The 13,559-nt window shown below is 43.8% G+C and overlaps 1 long non-coding RNA gene across 1 annotated transcript in view; it reads left to right on the top strand.

The window, feature by feature from the left end:
- Positions 1-12,225, top strand: part of LOC109286782 — a 52,907-nt gene extending 40,682 nt beyond the window's left edge. Inside the window, exons 2-4 of the long non-coding RNA XR_002094681.1 lie at positions 1,420-1,472; positions 11,419-11,539; positions 12,054-12,225. This is a non-coding gene — a long non-coding RNA (uncharacterized LOC109286782). The remainder of the gene's footprint in view (positions 1-1,419; positions 1,473-11,418; positions 11,540-12,053) is intronic.
- Positions 12,226-13,559: the final 1,334 nt, after the last annotated feature.

Below are 13,559 nucleotides of genomic sequence, written 5' to 3'. Positions count from 1 at the left end.
CCACCTCAACCACACACACACGCTCCCCAACCACATCCCCCCACATATACTCCCTTGCTGTCCACACGCAATATATAAGAGCAGGACTGTATTTTGAGCTATTATGCAATTGCCTCTAGATGCACTATGCACATACATCAGGACAAAAATATTTTTTAAAATAAAATTAAAATAGGTTATAGTAGATGTTTGATTTTTTTGTAATGATTTGGATTTTTTTCTGATTTCAAGATGGCATCACCCTCCCTTCCAAAAGGAGTACTTCTGGGGCAAGGGGCAGAGGTTAGAGGTGGAACTTCTGGTCCCAAGATGGTGAACAGAGAGTGGGGCACCCATCAAGGTGGCAGAGAGACCCCTGTGGCCCTCAGCAGCTCACCAAAACTCATTACCTTTCCCTCCAGCCAAAATAATTGCCTACCCCTGTTTTAAGGCCTGGTTCAACAAAGCCCTGGATGGAATGATCTATTTGGGGATGGTCCTGCTTTGAGCAGGAGGTTGGACTAGATGGCTTCCTGAGCTCCCTTCCAACCCTAACTTTCTATGATTTGATTCTACGATTTGCTATCAGTTGTTGCTGAGCCAGGTGACTGCAGCATGCCTAAGGAATGTTTTTTAACCTGATCAGGGGCTTGGTAGTTTGTAATGGGCCCAGGGATACATCTGATATTACTGCAAACAAATACATTTCCTCCTCCTCAATAGAGAAGAAATAAGACAGATTTGACTAGGTCAGCACAAAGATCATTGCTTAAATGATTTCGTGATAATGCATTTACCAGACAAAACTGTTTTTTCGTTTTAACTAATAATAATACAGCTTTACGGGAATTTTTTTGTCGCTAACTTTGAGATCAGTTATGATAGAAAGTGTTGAAAAAAACATGTTGACACTTTTTAGAGCAAATGTGAACGATGAAGCTGATAATAGCTGGCTGCAAAAAGAATGCTACAAAGCACTGCACGGCACTCAATATTGTACATGCAGAATCACTGTTGATTTGTATAGAGAAGGTGATGACATTTGCTCTCCGAATGGAAACCAGAGGGTTTTTTCAGTCTGATGAAAGAATGAAGAAAGACACAAATACCAGCCGCTGCATAAAAGCTAGATGTACATGGTATCTAAACCTCTTTCCTGCCTCCACTCTTGATACTAGTGATACAAAAGTTAAGTCATCATTTATTGTCCTTCTGGCACAGGTGATGGCCAGTTGGTTGCCAGTGAGGAATATACAGCTATCACGTCTGTGTTATGTGGCTTATATTGCTGTAAAAAAAAAATTGCTTGCAGTCTATGGTGATAATACCCAGTTTTGCTTCATTTATTGGTTATTTAAAGAGTTTTATTGTTTTTATTTGCAAATTGCAGTAATGAGACTGCCTGAGACCCTGACATATTGCTTCTTAATCTTTATACAGGCATGACAGTGAAAAATCGGTTGGGATACTTTTCCATTCGCCTGAACAGAAAGGTAGTTGCGCTTTTTCATTGGGAAATTCATCTTGGGATCTTTCTCCACCTTTTACCTGCATACCCTCTTTTGGGCTACTACATCTACCAGAAGCTCTCTTGTGCCCTTCATGCCAACATTTCATTTCTGGGTTGTACCTTACTGTTTCAACATAAAGCTATCATTTGCCAAGTGCATTTATCAGTGTTTGGACACTTGTGCTCTCTTTAATAAAGCATTGTGCAATGAAGAGCTAAATTCTACTCAGTTAATTACAGGGGGGCAACCTCCACCAGCCTGAGCAGGATTTTTATCTGTGTACTAAAGAATTAAATTTAGAGTTAGTGGCTATAAATATAATAGCAACTGTATATAGGCATACAGTTTATTGGAATGGTTGACCTAGTAGGAGATATCGCTGTGGTCATTAATAGTCTCCTGTACTTTTTTGCAGTGATTTTCAAACTGTGTTTCATGGAACCCCGGGATTTTGCAGAGGGATTTCGGGGTAATGGCAGAGTGGGCCAGAGGCAGTGCACCACCTTTGCCAGGCCAGGTCTTCTGGTTCTGCATCAGCTCATGTAGCCCAGGGAGTCTGGGTAGAGGTTCAGTTCCACAGCAGAAGAAGTGATATGAAAGGGTTCCATAACTTTAGGAAGTTTGCATACTATTAACTTAGTGTATAAGCTACCCCCTTCTAGTCAATATATCCTTTATAGAGGAGATTTTCAACCTGGGTGCTAAAGCACACTAGGGTGCTTCCAGTACTCTGAAGGGTGTTATGAGGTGTGAGGAGATAAGCATGTAAGCTAAGCAAGTAAGTGCAGACTCAGACCTGTCACTGCCTGGCTGACTCCCCATCTCCTCTGCAAGGAGCTAAACACTGTAATATATAAATTAGTTTTTGAAATGGGGTGTCACTCAATTTTCCCAAGTTCTGGAGGAGTGTATTGAGTCCAGTGAGGGTGCCTCAAATCTAATGAGGGGTGCTTCAAGTCCAAAAAGGGAGAATCCTGCCCTATGGCAAGGGTGGCAAACTTACCCTGTCCCCATGGCTGGATCTGGACTTTAGCGTTCCTTGCAGGCCGGATCCAGATTCAAATATGGCAGCAGATACAGAATGAACGGCAAAAGTGGCCTCAAAGGTTAACACAGTCATCACTCACTTTCTGCTGCCAAGACTCATCCCAGTGAAGCTCCACTCTCCAGATTTTGGTGGCAGGCCCTGCTTCCACTTGCCCTGCTCCACAAGCCACATGGCACAGCTTTGTGGGCACGTTTGACACCTGTGCCCTGGAGTGTGGTATACCAAAAACTATCTCTAGTTCCATAGGAAAAAAAAGCCCAAATCCAAAAATTGTTTCAATGGTTTTAAATTTGACCCAATCCTTATGTTTTCTTCAGAATTTAACATACAATTATGAATTATTATTTTAAAAAATTATTATTGATATGGCTATTAAAATGCTTAGTTTACTGAAGATTTTTAGTAAACAAAAATTTCGAAAACATTTTCAGAAGTGGTTTTAATACAAGGTTGAAGGATGTCACCAAATTCTTCCGAATTAACACATTTGTTTTACTATGCCTTTATTTTATTTCATTTTTATTTTATTGCAAAAAAGGGCCAGTTTTAGTGGCAAAAATTCACTGAGAAACATTTAGCTAGCGCCAAACACTGCTGTGAGTTCTTTTACACACACACTGTGTTGATGTGACACCAGGGAGACGGGCTAACCTTTCACTGAAAAAGGATGTACATTTTGTTTTCTAGATATAAAAGCACATAGTACTGGTGTCTACTATATTTACTTAGTCCAACCTTGCAGAAATCTTCAAAAAAGAATTCCTGCAATTTAGTGAGCCATAAATCCCATTCCCCCTCCTTTCTCCACACTCATACTGTCAATCCTTAATCAAGCTGTGCTTCTTCAAGTGCTTCCCCATTTGATATTCTAGGACTTTCTTCACATTTTATATCAAGCTAACTGGTCTGTGGTTTCCTGTTATGTCTCTAGGCACTTTTAAAATAACTTTGTTATGTTAGCCACTTTTCAGTCCCCAGGGGTCTCTTCTAAACTAAATGAACTTGTGAATATGCCTGCTAATTCTTTAGTTTCTTTCCCCACTTCCTTTAGCACATTTAGATCTTTGTCTGGCTTGGTTTTTCAGGAACCTACAACCATTTTAATAATATTGGCATCTCATGCTTTCTAAAAAAAATCCTGATCATCTTCCTTCAGAAATGTGACTGTGACTGAAAAAAAACCTTCACCCATTTCCTGTTAAAGATACATTTACAAGAAACATCTTATTTTTATTTTTGTTTATGCTTCCTACTTTTAAAAAGGATTTCCACCAGCAACCCTCCCATTCCCATGCATATAAAATCAGTCATAGAAAAGAGAAACTGATTGTTGCTTGATAATTTTTGATTGCAACAGAAGTATAGTTAGGAATTTGGTAACCTGGGCAGGGAGGAGGAGTGGGAGTGCTGAGCACTTGAAAAGGTGGTGGTGGTACTGAGTGCTTGAGAGTCTTACCTTGCAGCACACTGACCACTGCCACTGCTGCTGCTATCACGGTGCAGGCTCCAGGTACATGAGCTGCTGCTGCCACGGTGTAGGTGGTACTGCTTCCATGGCACAGGCTTTTCAGAAGCTGCCATTTTGGTACCTCTAAATCAGCTCCCAGGATTGGTGCTGAATGGCATAAACTCCATTTTTCTCTTTTTTCAGTTTCTTTTTCTTTAGAACTTGAGTGGACAATTATTTCAACTAGAGGGCCAATTAATGAGTTTTGGGGACCTGTTGAGGGCCAAATCCATCTCCCTCTCTCTTTTCCTCTGTCTCTTCTCTCCTTCTCTTTTTCTCTTCCTCTCACTTTCTCTTTTCTCTCTCTCTGTCTCTGTCTCTCTCCCCTCCTTTCCTCTCTTCAGAACCTGGCCAAAGCCCTGATGTTAACCTGTGGACCCAGGCAGGAGCTGCTTCCATGCCAGGTGGGCAGCTATGACAGGTCAGCCAGGTTCTGAAGGAATGGGTAGGGAGAAGGGGAGAGGCAGAGAAACGAGAAGAGACAGAGAGAGATGCCTGGTGCAGCCTGCCTGGTGCAGCAGCAGCTCCTGCCTGTGTCCACAGCTGACGCCACTGGCAAGCTCCTGGAAGGAGCTTCCACCATGCCAGAAGAGTGGTGGGTCACCTGTGGACACTGCCAGCAGGTTCTGAATCCAGGCTCCTGAACCTGCCCAATGCATCCACAGCTGATGCTATTGTCTTGTCTGCTGTGGGGAAAGCCCCACCTGGGTCCGCAGCTGATGCCTGATGCTGCTGGGGCAAAGCCACCTGCCCAGCCAGCACCATGCAGCAGCCAAAGTTACTGGCTACTCATGGGCCAGATCTAGTGAGCTGTCCACCCATGGGCTGGATCGAATCCATTGGCAGGCCATATTTTCCCACCCCCGCTTTATACATACCTAGTCCTCCAGTTTGGTTTTTGTACCTTTTAAATGCTTATTATATCCTCTAAGCAATTGAGACTTGTGGTAGAGGTGATATCTTTTATTAGACCAAGTAGATTTTTGCAAAAAGAAAATAATTGCAAGCTTTTGGGCACAAACACCCTTCATCAGGCATAGGAGAAAAGATTGTAAAAGTTATCTTGGGTAGAAATGAAAGTTCATATTTCATTTCGACCCAGGAGAACGTTTACAATCTTTTTTCCTATGCCTAATGAAGGGTGTTTGTGTTTGAAAGCTTTCAGTCAAAGACATTTTTTGCATAATTCTAGTTGGTCTAATAAAAGATATCACCTCTAAAATGAGTCCTGATTGCTTTTGCCACTAGACCAGTAGGGCCACAACCTGGGTACCTAGTTGTTTATGTAGGGTTTTTTGCTTTTGTGTTTTGTTATCTGGGCTCTGTTCTGATGTTCTGCCTTTTTATGTCCATGTAGTGTTAGATAGTATTTTGTAATAGGCCCTTCCTCTCCCACACTGGTCTTGCCCTTTCTCGGCACATCTACACATGCAGGCATGTGCACTTGCAGCAGCTCGAATAGGAGGGGCACAAATTTGAGCCAGGGATTTTTGCCTCAGTGCATGTGCCCAGATATGCATTTTGGTGTGGGGCAAGTTGTGCCATTTGGAGCAAAATAACCTTCCCAGCTCCTCTTGGATCTGCAGCCAGGGATAGCTAGAGCCTGCGGCCAGCACCTTTGCTGACTCCAGCAGTATAAAAACCTGCCTTGTGCTGGTCCAAACAGTATAAAAACCTGCCCTGGCAAGCAGCTAAGGGCTAGTTGCTCTCAAGATCTTCTGAGGACCAGCCAACTGGTATCTGGGGACACTACCCCTAGTGCAAGCTGGACTGCTGAAGCAGCCCTGACCTGGAGTGGCCCCTGTCCCCTCTACCCACTGCAGCAGTCTGGAAGTGAGGGCTGCTGCCTGGCTGTGACCTGCTGCCACTGCAACAGCATCTGCCTCCTTGGACCTGAGGCCCCATGCCTCCTGCATGCCTGCCAGACCCAGATGGGGTGCCCCCGCTCTGCCATTTGGGCAACTATCACCCAATGTGCTCCTTGTGGTGGCCTACTCTGAATTGTCCAAGTGTGTCCTCTTGGCCCCAAATGGCCAACATGTCAGCCACCTCATCTGCCCTCCAGCTGGGTTGCCAGTGCTGGCCCTGGACAGCCTTGTCTGCCCAGATCTCGCCACTTATCTCACCAGCAGAGATCCTGGTGTCCCGTTTAAAAATTGCGAATTCTCTGATAAGAAAACCCAAAATCTCTCATTAAAAATCCCAAAATAGTGTTCTTCCACTATTAAAATGAAATGCCAGTATAGGTAGAGAGATCAGTTGGGCAATGTTTTATTGATACATTTACAAGTTTAAAGCAGTTTTGAAGCCTACCACTGCCTTTATCATCATAATAAAATAAATTCTAAATATCTATGCAGTTTGGCATTTACTTTTAGCTTTTTGTCATAGAAAAATCAGAGCTGCCTCTACCCCCTTCACTCACCAGGATGTGCAGTGCTGAGCAGCACTGATATGCCAGTGCTCTGCCCCTGCCCTTGCCCCTCACTCTCAACCCACAGCCTACCCCCTGGCCCAGTCCTCTCATTCTTGACCCACAGGGCCAGGTACATGGATGAGGGGTTTGTGGGGATGGCTTGGGGGTGTGGGGCTTGTGGGTTATTTGTGGGGGGACAGTGGTTATGGGGGGGCATATGCGGGGGCTGTTCAGGAGGAATGGGCCCCCTGCTCTTCGCATGGCACAGCCTCCATGCACAGCTCATGGACTGCCCCCCCACAGAGCCCACCTCTCCCCCTACAGGGGCCATAGCCCCCCCTGCAAGGGCTACAGCCCCCCTGCAGGGGCCAGAGGCCCTCCATAGGGGATACAACCCCCCTCCTCAGGGACCAGAGCCCTTCTGCAGGGGCTACAGCCCCCCACCCCCGCTGGGCCCGGAGTCCTCCTGCCTGGCCCCAGCTTCTCCACATGGCCTGCAGCTTCCTGGCAGCAGCAGTGACCATTGGGGCACTTGGGGCCTTGTGGCACAGCTCCCCCATGTGGTGTGGGGCAGCAGGGGGCAGTGTGGCTCAGTGCTGGCTGCCTGGCACCTGGTGCTGCCTCTGCCATATTGCACAGGTGCAACCCAGCTTGGTGCAGTGTCGCACAGCACTGTACACTTTTGGGCAGCTCTGGGCAGCTTGGGCTGACAGCATGGCTATCACTCGGGGCCCCACACCACTAGCCCAAGTGGCCCAGAGCTGTTTGAAGGTGCATGGTGTTGTGCAGCACCACACCTGCATGATGTGTCAGAGGCAGCACCGGGTGCCAGGTGGCCACCACCGAGCCACACTGCCCCCTGCTGCCCTGTGCCATGCAGGGGTGGGGGAGAGAGGAGCTGTGCCACAAGGTCCCAAGTGCCCTGGTGGCCGCTGCTGCTGCCAGTAAGCTCTGGGTTATGGGGAGGGGGGCTGGGGCCAGGCGGGGAAGCCCTGTGCCCTGTGGGAGGGCTGTAGCTCCTGCAGTGGGTAGGTAAAGGACCCACCCCTCCTGAGCTGCGCCTCCATGGAAATATTATATTATCTCATGGTTAAGGCAGATAGTTTCTAAAAGCTGATTCTCACAAGCATTAAAAATCATTAAATTCTTGTGTTCATATGGTTTTCAGCATTTCTGTGACTGTACAATATGATACAAACCATGAAAAAGTTACAAAAGCATATTCAATACTTTCAATCATGAACTGCATTAGGAATACTCAGCTTTTTATGAGCTCTGAAGAAGACAGTCAAACAGAAAGTGTTTGCAAATACCAAAAAGACAAATAACACAAAGCTGGGCACCTAGCTTTCTACTTGCACCATCTCGAAGATTCCTCTGCCATGATCATGATACTGGGTTCCCCTGCACTCACTGATTGACAGTAATGGAGTTATTGGGATTTGATCCCAAGATTTTTCATCCTACCATTCATGTGGAGATCAGTGAACAGACCCCACTGTGCCATTAAGGGCACAGACAGAAATTACATTTGTTGCATGATCAGTCCCTTGAAAGTGCTCTACAGCTGTGTCCTGACAGAAGTGCATGGCTGCAGAGTGCTTTAAAGGTCTCCAATCACATGGCAAATTAACCCTCATTATATGAGCGTTCATGTGAAAGCACTCCAAAGCAGAGCACCTTCATTAACTTCTGTCTACGTGCTATCTTCAAGATAGGAGTGGGGAGAAGGGAGAGGAGGGAGCTTGGCCTGGGATTTGCCCAGCCTGTGCTAGTGGGGAGGCAGGTGGATTGGAGCCCCCTGCTTCAGGGGGGGTTCCTATTCCCTTCCCCCTCTTCCAGCACAGGCTGGGAAAACTGTAGCCTGAGCTCCCTCCCCTTTCTTCTCCCCCCCTCCCATTGTGCAGACAGCAGCGGACTGGTGGTGGTGGTGGGAAGGGGCTAGGAGAGAGAAGCTGAAGACACGCAGCTCCTCAGCATTGGTGATGTGTAGCGGGTGCATGTGGGTGCACGTGCACCCCCTGAGATTGGCTGCTGCCGACATTGTTAGTGGTGCCCGCAAGCAGTCACCGCTCACCACCCCCCTCCTCACTGCCGACACCACCAGTGGGTAGTTGCCACCACTATGCTCTGGCCGCTGCCACTGCTGAGGGTGGTCACCATGCCCCACCAGCCTCCGGGGGCATGCATCATTCATGTTCTCAGCTTCATCGTCTCGAAAGTGGAGCTCAATCTTCCACCCTCTCAGCCCAACAGTGAATGTCTGTTGGGTCAGGAGGGTCAGTCTAAGTCATGGACTATCCAGAATAATGGCATGGCACTTTCTGTGAAGCTCCATGAGTTAGATTAGGGAGCTGCACATCTGTCAGTGCCCAAAGTGAACTTGTGCTGGGGGCAGCCTACGAAAAAGATACTGAGAGATTGGAGAGAGGCAGTTGTGTTGTATCTATATTAAGACTGAAGGGACATCTGGGAAGCTGCACAGAACTTCCATCTTTCCTACTCTTGTTTGGTTTCTTGACTGTCTATCTTTCCATTCTCTGGTACTGTTTTTCTTGCTGGTCCAAAAAGCAGATACAGGCCTCAAGATGTTACAACATGCTCTCTTTCTGTGCTAGGAAGGTTTATATACTGGACTTAAGAAGCCTGTGCTTCAACTAAAGTTTCTGGAATGTTTTGTGAACTGAAGATTTTTTCCATAGTTTGTAATGGTTGTGGCAGTTCTGTTGAAGAAAGAAGAAAATAAGTTGATCTGAAAAGCAAAGTGGACCTGCTAGTTCTCTCAGCATCTGTAGGAGCTGCTGCCTGGATGAATGCTCAGAAAAAGGAGCTCAGAGATGAAGACCTAGAGCAGCTTCCAGAGAACAAGTTAATAATAATGATAATGATGATGATGATGATGATTCTTTTAATCTGTTTTTGTTCACTTTCTCTCTCTTTGCTTGTCATTTCCCCTTTATCAGTTTGCCTTTGCACCAGAATTGTTTCAGCAGCAATAAACAGGGTGGATGGAGGAGAATAATTCTTATTAAACTGGAACAGGTTATAAACTTGAGGAGCTTACTTTTTCTTATTGACTATTAAAGATGAGAGGTTTTTACTCCAAAATACGTAGGTAGTCCCTACACAATCCTGCTAACTTAAAAAAAATTTAGCTGAATATGACAACGGGAGAATTATTTTATGAGGAAGAGTTAAAAAAGATAAATATTAAGCTAAGAATTTAGTTAATAAGGGCCACAAATTAATGTCTTCTAATATTTGAAGGTAAAGAAGGATTATTTAGAGTGCCATATGGAAGAATAGGAAGGAGGAGAGAAAGTGGATGACTTATGGGAATCTTCCATGGTAAAATCTCTGAGATTTTTGAGTAGAAACATTCCATGCTTGGTCTGTCTAATTATGACATTATTTTGGGTATTTTAAGCAAGAATGAATCATCCTCTTTCATGGATAACGGGGATACAATTAAATGCACAATTCCTCTATAAAAAACTTCTATTTGAACTTAGTTTTTAAAATCTCTCTCTCTTAGGTACTGTCCAGTGCTGTGTAACTTAGAAGCATTTGGAAACAGGGCTCCAAGCATGCGGAGCTAATTTTGTGTTGTGTTGCTAACTTTGGGCTGTGTATTTCTTACAATGATTGGATTGAACTAAATTAGTTTTACTGTAGTCTTTCTAGTTTACAGAAGCTGAGACAAGGATTTCTGTGCCTCATGTTTGGTAAGAGTCCTAACTTGGACACACATTGCTTTGGGCCTTAGTTTTTCATCCCACCTTTTAGGCTATAATCCTGGGAGGATATGTGCACTAAATAGTCCTTCTGAATTCAACTGAAATATTCAAAATGCATAAAGCTAAGCACATAAGCCTTAAAGAATCAGGGCCTTAGCATTTCAGCATGTTTCCACTCACTTTCTACCCTTAGGGTGATCAGTAACATAACCTAAAAGTTACTGAAGGCCCTAAGGGGTGTATAGTTATTTTGGGTGACAAAACAATGAAGTTTCTCATTAAAATGTAAGCAGAGAACGACGAATTAGGTGAAAGAAAAGGAAGAAGCAGGCTCTTGTAACATAAGGTGTTCTTATCTTAACTTATCCTTAAAGTAAACTTGCAGTTTTCCATTGTGGCAGAGTTTGAGAGAGATACTTATTCTGACCCTTAAAATCAAAACATGCTACTTCTAAACTGAACCTAACTTTGCAACCCATGTACATCTTAAACTTTTTTAATACTGTGAACAGTGAACTCTACATGTTTGCCCACTTTATGAATTTTACTTCATTAATCCCTAATATTAACTCCAGAATAGTCCTTGAAACTCACTGGTTTTGTACCACCTCCAGGAAAAATGTATGTTGGGTTTTTTTTATAATCCTACTGTTTGTACAGTTTAAGGAGTAATTGAAAACGCTCTTGAGCAACAGACTAGTCATTTTGCATACCTCCCTTATCTGTACAAACATTTCCTGATCTGCTTTCTACTCCATCCCTTGAGGTCAATAAGAGTTTCCTATAATCTCTTTATTTTACAGTGGGTCTGGTCTTGGCTTCTCCCATTTAAGACCAAACAGTGAGTAGAATTGATAAATATTGTCTTAGGCTTGTTCATTTTTCAAAGGTTGTCACCCCCTCTATGTCCTCCCTCCATTTTTCCACTTTTGAGTAAATTTCTTCTTAAATTGTGTCTGTTTCTTACCCATACTTCCACTGTTCTTTACATTTTTACCAGAGCAAGTATAATGAATTGCCAGAAAATATTCACTCAGATTTTTTAATGAATTTGTCTTTCCTGGGTTTGCCTTTGCTCCTTCCTTCTTTCTGTGAATATTTTAGAAAATAAACTTAGAGGATTTTTTTCAATATTATAGGTTTTTACAAAAGCTATAATTTACTTTCAATAAATATTTGCAACAGCAAGCTAATTAAGACTTTTTTTTCATCCCATATAGGCAAATACCATGTGACTAGGAGTGACCAGTCAGACAGCTTGAATATTAAATACTGAAGACTTACAGTAGCCTTTCAGCAGAATATGTGTCAAAAGCTTTTCAGACAAGAATAATGAATACTGTAAGTAAAATATTGAGCTGCAAGTGCAAATCATGAACTAAAGAAAGTCAGTATTATTGATTCTGATATTGGTTATGAATTATTACTTCTGTTCTACTCTGTTCATCTACTGCCTATGGCCTGACTGGGGTTTGTTGCCCTTTTGAAATTCTCATCAATATTGTTCAGTGGAAATAAACTTTGCTATCTTCTACATAAGGAATGGAACAATTGTTGTTGCCATTCCCCTATATCAGTGGTTTTCAAACTTTTTTCATACGTGGACCCCTAAAAAATATTGAATGGAGGTTTGGGCCCCTTTGAATTGTAAGTATGGGTATTCACGTACTTTTGATTGTTCATAGTCATGTTTTGCAGACTGCTTAAACATACCTTGTGAGACCCTAGGGGTCTGTGGACCACAGGTTGAAAACCACTGCTCTACACTCTCTTATTATTTCATATTTTATGAAAACCTTTCAGCATCTACTTCCCATGACATCTTCAGGCAGCTGGGTTTCCCATCTTCTTCCAGATTAAAAAGATACCTTATAAGGATAGTCTAAGCATGGCTTCTGGTCTTGCTCAGGCTAGGACTGAAGGAAATCTGGGGATATGTAAGTGGACTACAACTACAGGAAAGTAATCCATTGTATGGCAGCAATAAGAGTAGCCAGTTTGTCTCACAGCTAATGTAGGCATTATTCGTAAAAAATTCTAAATTATGAAGGTCAAATGTTCTTAAGGTGAAAAATAAAATAAAATTGGACCTACAGGTCAAGGCCCTTTTAACTAAGACATTGGACTCTGTGATGATTCTTAATTATAGATTTTGATTTTTAAAAATTAGAAGTGCATTACAACAAGCTTTTCAATTTTAGAGTAATATAATTAATAGCTTTTACAGCTTCTTCACTTTGAAGCAGCCTGATGAAGTGAAAGAGAACCTAAGGAGATGGTTCATTGAGTTATACAAAGTGGTAGTCTGGAGTCTGATTCTCCACTTGTGCAGACATTCACACCTCTGCAAGTGGGTGTAAACAGTAGGAGATCAGAATGCCATTCACGCCTACTTAGCACAGGTGCGAATGACTCCACAAGGTGCAAGGGAGTTGAGTTTATGAATGCAAGGGGGCCTCAGGAGTTTGGGAGTGAATTCATCTTCTTGAAAACTTGGCTATGCATCATTACTCAGCACTATGTAGCATGAAGCATTCTTTACTTTCTGCATGATTAGCCAGCCATCTTTTTCTTTCAGCTAGCCCCTATATTTAAATCATTTTTAGCTTTCATTGGGTGTGAGAATTGCAACCTGCAGACAATAGGAATACTGAATCACAGACACTAAAAGTGCTTAATATGTGTTGGAAAAAATGAAATTCTAGGAATAAGAGACCAGGGGAAAGCAAATTGCTTATCAGGAGGGGCTTTCAAAATGTGTCCTGTGACTCAGTAGTGCCCAGTCCTCCAACTGATTATTGGGACTGCTTATGGTGGGAGGCAGAGGCCACAGCAGGTGTTACATTTGTACTGGGAGAAAAGCCTTTGTCCTGGAATGAAAGGAGAGTGTACAGCCATTCAGGGGATTTCTTGTGGAAGAGTTGGCTCTTCTGTAAGAAAGTTAGATCAATATGTACCAAAAAGATTGCCCTCCTCAAGACATCTAATTTGAATGGCTGTACACTTCTCTTGGGTGGATATTGGGTGGACACCCAATATCCTGTAGTCCTCTGCTCTCCCTCCCGACCTCCCATGGAGTGTGAGGGGGGACACTGGCCCCCTGACAGCCTGGACAGGGAGCTGTGAAGAGCCTCCTTTGAAAATCCCACCCCTGTAGTTGATTGATAAGGGGGGAGGCAGTTTTCTCCTGCAGTGGGAACCCTCCTGAACCCTCAAGATGACTGGTGTCAGGGGATAATGGCTGTGGGCCACCCAATCCCAATAGGTCAGGTTGTTAATTACTGGGCTCCTCAAAGGATGGGGGTGGCCCAGGGAGCACTCCTCTTGTGCCTCGTAGCTGGAGGCTAGCTCTCCAGGGAGG

This window comes from Gavialis gangeticus, unplaced genomic scaffold (genome assembly GCF_001723915.1).
Source record: "Gavialis gangeticus isolate Ggan-Ray unplaced genomic scaffold, GavGan_comp1, whole genome shotgun sequence".
Lineage (NCBI taxonomy): Eukaryota > Metazoa > Chordata > Crocodylia > Gavialidae > Gavialis > Gavialis gangeticus.
The sequence above is the reverse complement of the archived record's forward strand: the minus strand, read 5'-3'. Positions and strand labels throughout refer to the sequence as shown.